This window comes from Borostomias antarcticus (genome assembly GCF_949987555.1).
Source record: "Borostomias antarcticus genome assembly, chromosome: 5".
NCBI classification, from domain to species: Eukaryota; Metazoa; Chordata; class Actinopteri; order Stomiiformes; family Stomiidae; genus Borostomias; species Borostomias antarcticus.
Window position 1 is genome coordinate 8791443 of NC_140238.1, and position 9515 is coordinate 8800957.

The following is a 9515-nucleotide window of genomic DNA, read 5'->3' on the forward strand; positions in this document are numbered from 1 at the left end:
TCTTGTATGTGTAAAAGACCTTTTATTCCTGGATCTCGTTCCCATGAGAACCCCTAAGAATAGACCTCTTCATAAAAACCTTCATAAAACTCCAATCTACAAACCCTCCAGATACAAAGACCATTTCTAGAGACGTTACATGGGAAGGGAGTGCAGCAAAGCAACTATGCACTGCAGCAACAGCATACTTGTGACATGTCCTCAATACACTCCAGTCACATTCCCTGGCTGACAGCTTTCATCAAGAACACAAGCATAGCTTTCAGCAGGTACTATGTGCTCTGATGTAGTGGAGAGACGGTTATTTCTGTGAGGAAAGTAGTGGTTGTTTCTAGACTTGTGTGTGCGCATGCGTGACCTGAGCTGTAAAGCTCTGGGGAGCCTTTTGCCCCTGTAGACAGCCATCGCCTCCATATACAGTACACAGCAGGGATAATTTATAAGCACAAACACAGGCTCACTGGAAGACCCCAGCAAGTAACATATTACACTGAGAGGCTATTTAGAGCAATGACTCAAAAGTAAAAATCTCAGATGACCAGGGACAAGAACATGGGCACATATTTCTGTCTGTCGCTCCATGTGTGGGGTTATGACCTTACACACACCAGGGTCACTGAGCACAAACAGATCCAAACCACCTACCTACAGTACAGTGTACCTGGGCTGGTCAGATTAGAGCCTTACATAAGCCCATGGAGAGATGAGTTCCCATGCCATATTGTTTTTTTAGTTGTTTTTTTGAAAACTCTGGATCATTTGATAGGCACCATGCCAGAATGTTGACCAGTAGAACTACAGCTTAATCTACCCATGGAGCACCACTGTGCCTTACTTCTGGCCACCAGGGGGCACCAGATATCAGACTTGGAAGGCAACCTGCCTCTGGAACCTATTCGATGTCCAGAGAGACAGTGTAGGCGTGTGTTCTGTTGTGCAGGGGGAGGCTTACTCACACATATCGACTGCGCCCTGTAGCGTGATGAAGCTTTGTGTGTCACTATTGACCATTGCATAAGCAGTCACACTGAGGTGAAAACACTCCAAGCGTTTCGCTGCCTCACAGCATGGGTCATCGACATAGCCCCCCCCCCCAGGGGAGCGCCGAGGACAGCCTATCAGCGATGAGCCTGGTGGGGGGTGGCTGACCATTTTAACCCCCTCTCCCATCGCTCTCAGCTCCCAGCTAGTTGCTAAGTGGGATCAATCCTTCCTCCTCTCAACCTCTGTGATGTAGGTTATGTAACCCTCTTACCTTCTGCACCATTACTCCCGCTTACACACAGAAAAGCCCAGCTGCGTGACACAACCATCCACACACACATAACATTGTCCTCCTCCTCCCTCTCTTTCTCTCAGAAGTCCCTACAGAGAGGGTCAGTATCATTCCAGATACATTACATCATGTTCATTGGCCTGGATTCTTGGTAAATCTGGAACATGTTGATAGAGCTCATCTCTGCTGCTTCGTGGGCTGTGCTACTTGCAGATGAATTATATTAAAAGCCAATGTGTATAGCATGTTCTCCATTTTCTAGTCATCCAAATTCACTCATCTCAGTATCCCTCAAGTCAACATGGATGGACGGAGCGATGTGTAGGCTCTTTGTTTGTTTGCTTGTGTATTTATAAAAAGACTGCAGCCCACACAACTCAGGCTCCAGACAAACTCTTGAGTCTGACGAGGACAAGAGTCATCATCATCATTATCATCATCATAGTTCATCATGCAGACAGGGGGTATTTGGGGTAAAGTGAAGTCCCATCAATGTTCCAGAGGACTGTAAAGTTGGACGCAGGCCCAGCCCCATCTTTCAGAAAATGGGCTATGGTCAAATTGCTAGAAACCTCGCCAAATAAATGCGTAACTCAAGGACGGCAGCTGTGAGATAAATTTTTGCCCCGCGTGGCCCCTGTGAGAAATTTTGTGGGTTTCCAGAAAGATTACACAGCCAATGGTGTGTGAGGAAGTCCAAGAAGTTAGACAGGGTAGGACTGCCAGAGTCACGGCCCTCCTGAAGAAACGGTCACTTGACAAAAACTACAGACCAGTTTCCCTTCTATCCTCTCTATCTAAAACCCTTGAACATGCTGTCTTTAACCAACTGTCTTCGTATCTCCACCAGAACAATCTCCTGGACCCCCACCAGAGTTCAAGGTGGGTCACTTGACAGAGACAGCCTTCCTTGCAGTGAGTCGCTTCATGGTTGAGAGAGTGAACTCTCTCTACTTCTTGACCTGTCAGCAGCGTTTGACATGGTGGACCACCAGATCTTCCTCTCCACCCTCGAGGAAAGGCCTCTCAGTCTCTGCACCGTCCTACCTGTTGGGGCGCTCCTACCACGTGACATACAGTAGAGAGGGCCCGTGTCGGAGCCACACAGGCTGACTGCGGGGGTTCCACAAGGCTCAGTTCTGGGTCCTCTTCTTTTTTTCCTCTACACAACGTCTCTGGGTTCTGTCATTCGCTTGCATGGCTTCTCCTACCATTGTTATGCCGATGACACCCAACTGGTCCTGTCATTTCCCCCCTCTGATCCAGAAGTGGAGGCATGCATTACTGCATGCTTGGCTGACATCTCGGAGTGGATGGCGACACACCACCTCAAGCTCAACCAGGGCAAGACTGAGCTGCTGTTCTTCCCGGGGAAGGGTTGCCGGCACCGTCCGTAACCTGGCCATCATCATTGACAATGCAATGGTGATGCAAACTCGCCTTGTCACACTGCGAGGTGTGACCCTGGTCAAGCCCTACACCCCTTCCTGACCACTTCGCTCTACTGCCTCAAGGCGATTAGTTGCCCCGCCGCTCTGAGGCCCCTGGGGCCGATCGACCCGGTCACGGCTCTTTTCTGTCCTGGCCCTGCAGTGGTGAAACAAACTGCCCACTGACATCAGCACAGCTGAGTCGCAGCCCATCTTTTGTCGCTAAAAACGGCTAAAAACTCACCTCTTCAAGAAGTACTGCAGTACCTTGACCCTTCCCCTTAGCACCTATTATATTTGTAATTAGCTGTTCTTGCACTTTGATTTAAGCACTAGATTAAGCTCTTATTCGCTTGCTTAAAAAGGAGACGCACTTGTGAGTTCTGTCAAGTAGTAGTACACTTAACTAACTTCGCTAAGTGCAATTTTTGTACGTTGCTTTGGATGAAAGCGTCTGTTAAATGACTGGAATGGAATGGAGAGGGGAGCTGGAGGGAATCTGATGGTCAAAGAAATCAGTCATTAGTCAGAGAATGGAATTTACATAACCCTTCCAACAGAATAACTAGAGAACTACAGAAGAAAAAGAGCAAATTGGAAACATTAGCATGTATGGCTTTGTTCATTGATGGGACTAACCCCCAGGGCATGTGGAGCTGTAAGGCCTCTAAATTATGAGCAGTTGGCTGGTTGCCACAGCAACAAGGGGAATTGTTGGCAGGCCCTTGTTTGCTCTGTGGAAGTTGTTGCCTTACTCCCACTTCCAGAATGTAGGCCTGCTATCCATCCTATTCACCAACACTGGGACCCAAAAACACACAGAACGTACAAACAAACACAGATACTTTAAACAGGACAGATTATGGAGGACGTCATTGCAACATCTGCTGTCATTAAAAAAAAGATCACAAAGAGCAAGAACATCTCAGCCAAGAGGATGGTATTAACAGCATACAGTAGCTGTACAGTATTTTTGGACATTGGAAGTTGACTGAAATCCTTCCTTACCCCCGTCTCTAGACAACTTGTCTAGTGTATTCGTACAGAGCCGTATAGATGTACTCTACGAAATACTGTTGGTTGTTCTGTGTTTACACTCTCCCACTCAGCAGTGTTTGAAACATTTGTAAACAGACATTCCTTTCTGCCATAGGCTTCAGTCGGCGCTGTACAGGACTGTCAGTGACCACACAAATCTAAGACTTCTCTGAAAGAGCACTTCCATTAAAATACAAGACTTAGTTTGTAGATCTTTATATTTTGTTGTCAGGGCACAATGTCTTGGCAGTTGGCAGAGCTTCATTCAAGCTCTAGAGGGCAGTCGATCATCGTGGCATCTCTTACAGAGTTCCCGTTATTGTACAGGCAAACCTTTCACTTTGGACATTGTGTGCTTTTCAACAGAGAAAACTGTACACAGAACCTTGATGTGTTTGGCACTTCAGGACTGGTGCATCATGCAGGGGATACAGTTCCACAGGCTGAGGTATCTCTCAGGGGTCTGGCCTGTGTCCAGTGTCACCCCCCTCTGTTCACCTGCCTCCCTGCACGTTCAGGAGTCTGTGAAACAATGTTATCTGTGAATTCCCAGAAGAATGACACACCTCTCTCCCTCTTCAAACAGAAAATAAAATCCCACACCTCTCACCACTAGCCCATGCTAAGTCAATAGGAGTGCTATTCTTAGTTGGATGTCAGCTGTCTCTGTATGGAATTCATCAGTCGGAGTTTGTGTCTGTTTCCTTTTTAAACAGCATAATGGTTGGATGGTCTGTTTATTCCACAACGCAGTGACTCATGTCTGCATACAGTACCTATTCTTAGCTGCTATGTCTGATACTCCCTGATCCAGCACCACTTTGATGACCACATTAAGAACAAAGGGAGTGTAATGCATTGAGATAGAGTGGCTTGACAGGCACCCTTGGAAGACCAAGTGGTAAATTTCCTTGCACACCCAGTAGTGCTGGGGTAGTGCTCCCTGGGCAATTCACCATGTAATAATGATGGTGGCAGGTCAAAGTCTACAGTCAGCCACTGCACTTATCTATATCGTCACACCATGTAACAGAAGGTCGGCAAGGCAATGCTGCATGCAAATTGACAAGGAGAGGCTTTCTCTGGAGTCTGGACAAAAATTAAACTTTGTAATCCAGTCACATGCAAAGCGTCTCACGGGTGCTAGCAGTATTTTGTTTAACTGCTGGGGCGATGTTGACTATGCACAGTGATACGAGTTCTTCAATGCCACACAACTAAACCCAGTTAAACCACTGCATGTGCTGAGAGGACACTCAAAAAGTATAAAACGCCCTCTTAAGGGACAGTAGGGCATGGTAGTGTTGTCACAAGGCTAGGTGCATTCAGACAAGTCCTCCCCATGCAGTGTATGCCCAGGGTAGAGTCCAGGCTGATAGCCGGCCCAGCGGACGTGCGTGTCTCAAGGTGTGATGTTTTATATTGGCTGGCATCCTTAAACGTTCAACCGTAGCACCCATGACATCACTGGCAGCCAATCAACATGCGAGTCATGGTGTTTTTATGGTCACTTAACTTTAAGACAGTGAGCCTTTCGTGTAAAATGACGACCTAACAACCCAAGGAAAAGTACAGTACACTGATAATATCTTATCTGTATAAACAAAACGTATGAAAGAGAGGCTTGTGCGTCCAGACAGAGTACATATAACAACAGATATGCCTGTCTGAAATGGACCAAACACTTTTTTTTTGTCTTTCTAATGTCATTTGTTTGAATTTATAATAAGATTACACCATACTCAAGTCCTCTGTAGAGGACCTTTTTAAAAGTAATCTCTTCAAAGGTCATCCACATTACATAATGATGCATTGTCAAGAACCATAGCAGGGGACAACAAAGTGAAGTCAAGAGACTGGCCATGAAATATTCTGCTTTTAAGAAATATTAGTTTTCAAAATGTGAGAAGATATTCTGCTCTTGCTATTGCTTTTAGAAATAATTGTTTCTTAATTGCCTCTCCATTGGCTTCCCTCAATTTCCAGACCACACATTTGACATTTTCAGAGCAGTGGTCAAAGTTCAGCCTCGACAAAACATTGCAAAGCGTTTATTGAAACAGAAACAGCGGTGCGTTGAATACCCTGTGTGTTAAGCAAGTGTTGCGCCTATGGCAGTTGAGCAGACAGGGCGGGGTTCATACAGTACATCAGTCTGCTGATTGGGTAACATATCTGACACACCCACCAAACGAGAGACAACCTACCTCAAAGCCTGTTTCACATCGTTTCACACCGCTCCGAGGAAATGTAATTCAACCCGGAAACCGTAGCAAAATGGTGCACACTGTTTTCAGATTGAACTCACCCCAGATAACCGAGACTGTAGCCACCCTGCACAACTGACAGGCCTACTGTGACGTTTGTGTGAGAGAGAACAAAGCGACGACTGACCCTGAGAAAACCTGACCACTGATCACACACACACACACACACACACACACACACACACACACACACACACACACGAACACACAGACCTGGCCACTTCCTACCTTTGACAGATGTGTTATGGATCATATCTTCAATCTGAGTGCAAATATGAACACGCAAATGTAGAGCCCTGTCCATCAGTTCCATGAAAAGGATACGATGAAGAATATGTTCGCTGAAAACCTGGTTGTGTATGTATGTCCATGTCTATTCAAGTGAAAAGAACATGTGCCTGTGTATTTCTACATGAACAGTGACTGGTCAACATCTATGCCCATTACCATGATGGAGTGATGGGACTTTTGTGATTGTGCATGCAGAGCATGTCGGCGTCTCTCTCGCTATCACAACGGGCCACCATGTTCTCATCTCCTGCAGTGTGTGTCTCGTGACACTGTTTTACAGTGGGGTGTGTCATGTAACAGCAGGTTGAAAGGACGGCTTTTTGCGCCAGCACTTTCAGTAGTCGCTGCAGTAATCAACTTGATATGACTATTTTTATTGGAGTAATAAAAAATACATCCTATCTTTGTTAATGGTTCCCCAACCTGTGTGAGTCTATTGCAGAGAATCATTGGTTTTTCCAGTCACAAAACCGATCCATTGTAATTTAGCTAGGACTTGGAATAGTTTTATCATTCTCACCTTGATGTCTTACTCAACAGAAAGGCCCACAGCCTCACAGCAAAATGCAGAGCAGATGTCCACCATAGAACCTCTAGTAGAGACCCTGTCAGCTGTGGAAGGCTCATCTAACCAAGTTGCTGGGAGTAAACCTGTTTGACCTTAACCCTGAAAGACCACAGAGTAATCACATCAGATTGGTTCTTAAACATAAATAGGCAATTTAGAGGGGGCACCAGCAAGAGATCAAACTATCAAAATGCCATAGAAAGGCCTATTGATACTTTGGCTTATTGTGAATAGTGAATATCAATAGTGAATGACATCCTTCCAGTTGAATGAGGACTATCATGCCCCTATACCTCCTCATAAGACACCTGCTAATGACTGCCTCACACAATGAGTGAGTGACCAATCTCAAACATGGGTTCCCTTTTTCATTCAGTTTGGAAAGTCCCCTAAGACCGATACGTGACCAAATAGTGCTGAGGTTTACAGTAGTCTCTACACTACATCTCTTTCACCCTATTTATATCACTGTCTATGGGAACAGGCTTCTGTATAGCCATGTTCCATTTCCTCTCTGACACTGCCCTCCAAAATAGATGGTATAGGAAGTCCCTTGTCCTACTGCTCCAGAACCAAAGCACAGTGGACCTCTGGATCTAGTATTGTGTTTGTGTCAACATTTCTGTTGGGAAAGTGGATGACATGGATAAGTCAACAGAACTGTTCAAGGCCTTGACTGAACAGTTAAGCTTACCAGATGTTATGATTTCAGATAGCCTCTAAATTCACAGGAGAATTGCACTCATTTACCCACATAATTACACATGCATGCGCGTACAAACACACACACACATTTTAACTATGTATGTCCATGTAGAGAAAATTACATACAGACACAAATAGGCTACTAAAGGTGCAATCAGTATACAATCACAATTCATGGACCAGTGGCATAACTTTTTCACACATCTCCGTCCCCCCCCCACACACACAGTCAGCATCATTGCTGGTGAGAAAATGAGGACCTTGGTATTTAATGTCAGTAATATGAGATGGCTGCTCCAACCCAGCAGCTTGCTGAAGAGGTTTAATAGCTAAGTACTATGAATAAGATATAGCTTTGCTCGGCTTTTACACTGTAATCCCTGTTTAAGCACCAAGACTGAGATTAAAGGGGTTAAAAACTCCCAGTACCAAGAGGTGAAAGAGGAGAAATCACATTGTGGTGTGTACAGATGTAGAGATTATCCCTCAATATTGACCTGCTCCCTGTGGCTAGCTCTTAATTTAGCCCTTTGGGCGACTGATTAAAAACACTAGAGGTGTAGGTAAACTAGACATTCAAGGAAACAGACAGTACACATCATCTCCCCACTTTGAATGTCTTCACCCTGCCCCCATACAGATGACTTCACAATCTCTAACCATAAACCATCATTATCACCCCGGTTGTTCCCTCTACTGGCTGAGCGTGACCCCTCCCACTCCTTGGTGACTTTGGTCGTGTGTTTGCCCCACCCAGTTCTCCCCTCCAATGCTGCTGCTCTGGAAGTGTACGTCTGCACCGCAGCTCAAGACAGCAGATGACAAGCTGATTAGACGCAGGATTCCCGGGGCTCAGAGCTGCTATTCCCAGGCTGGGTCCGCCAGATTTAGGACCCAGCGTAGCCGAGGACAGGCTTCTGACTCTGGGAGGCTGCACACATCCCTACAGGGATCAGCCTCAACACAACAAGTCTGGCCCACACTGGCCTTTTTATAGCCCATTCTAATCCCCGAATTACATCACTAACTAACCATCCCCCCACCACCCTGCCACAAACATAAACACACATAAATCAAACATTCACACATTATAAATACGGTACGGATGCTTTATTCAATGGACCACCAAGCATCAAAATCAGCATCATGTCTTACATAATCTCTCAATTTGTGTAAAAAAATATACAAATAACATAAGAAAAAGACCTGGACGCCACAGGTAGCTGTAGATAGGTACCATGTATGTGTGTGGCTCCTACCTACGGTGAGGGGATCGCAATCTCTGACCAACATTTCTGTGAGCGGGGGAGAGACAGAGCAGCGGAGCACGTCGGCGCCTCCTCCTCCTCTTCCACTTCCCAAGTCTGGAAACCGCTGCCATTTCTCTGCCTTTTTTGGTGTGGAGCTCCAGCCAGGATGTGTAATGATGATGATGATGATAACAGACCAGAGGTCTCAAGTTAAAGAAAACAGACCACGGTACACAGAGAAAAGTAGAAAGGCCTGGTTGGAGGTCAGGTGTCCAGTTCATAGCAAGGACATTTCACACGCTAAGTCCTAGAAGTTGATGTAAAAAACAAAACAACATTGGGTGAACAAGGCGAGGGACACAAAAGCTTGGTTCTCTTTTGGAAGAGTGGGCATGTATGTAGTGTAACTATATAACTAATAGGCACCATTCTGAACAATTATTTGGCATAAACCTTGTATATTACTCATGTGATGCTAATGATGCCAACAAGTCACTGCTTGGATTAGTAATTATACAAGTGTTTCAAACACTCAGACTATGCAGAACCCCCCACCTAGAGACCCTGTGCACTCAACGGGCTATTTAAAGAATTCCTCTTGTCCCTCTTCCCTCCCTCTCTCCCCCTCTTCTCTGTACTGTATGCATCAGTCCATGTCTTGGAAACGTTTGAAGCCCCCCCCCCACACAT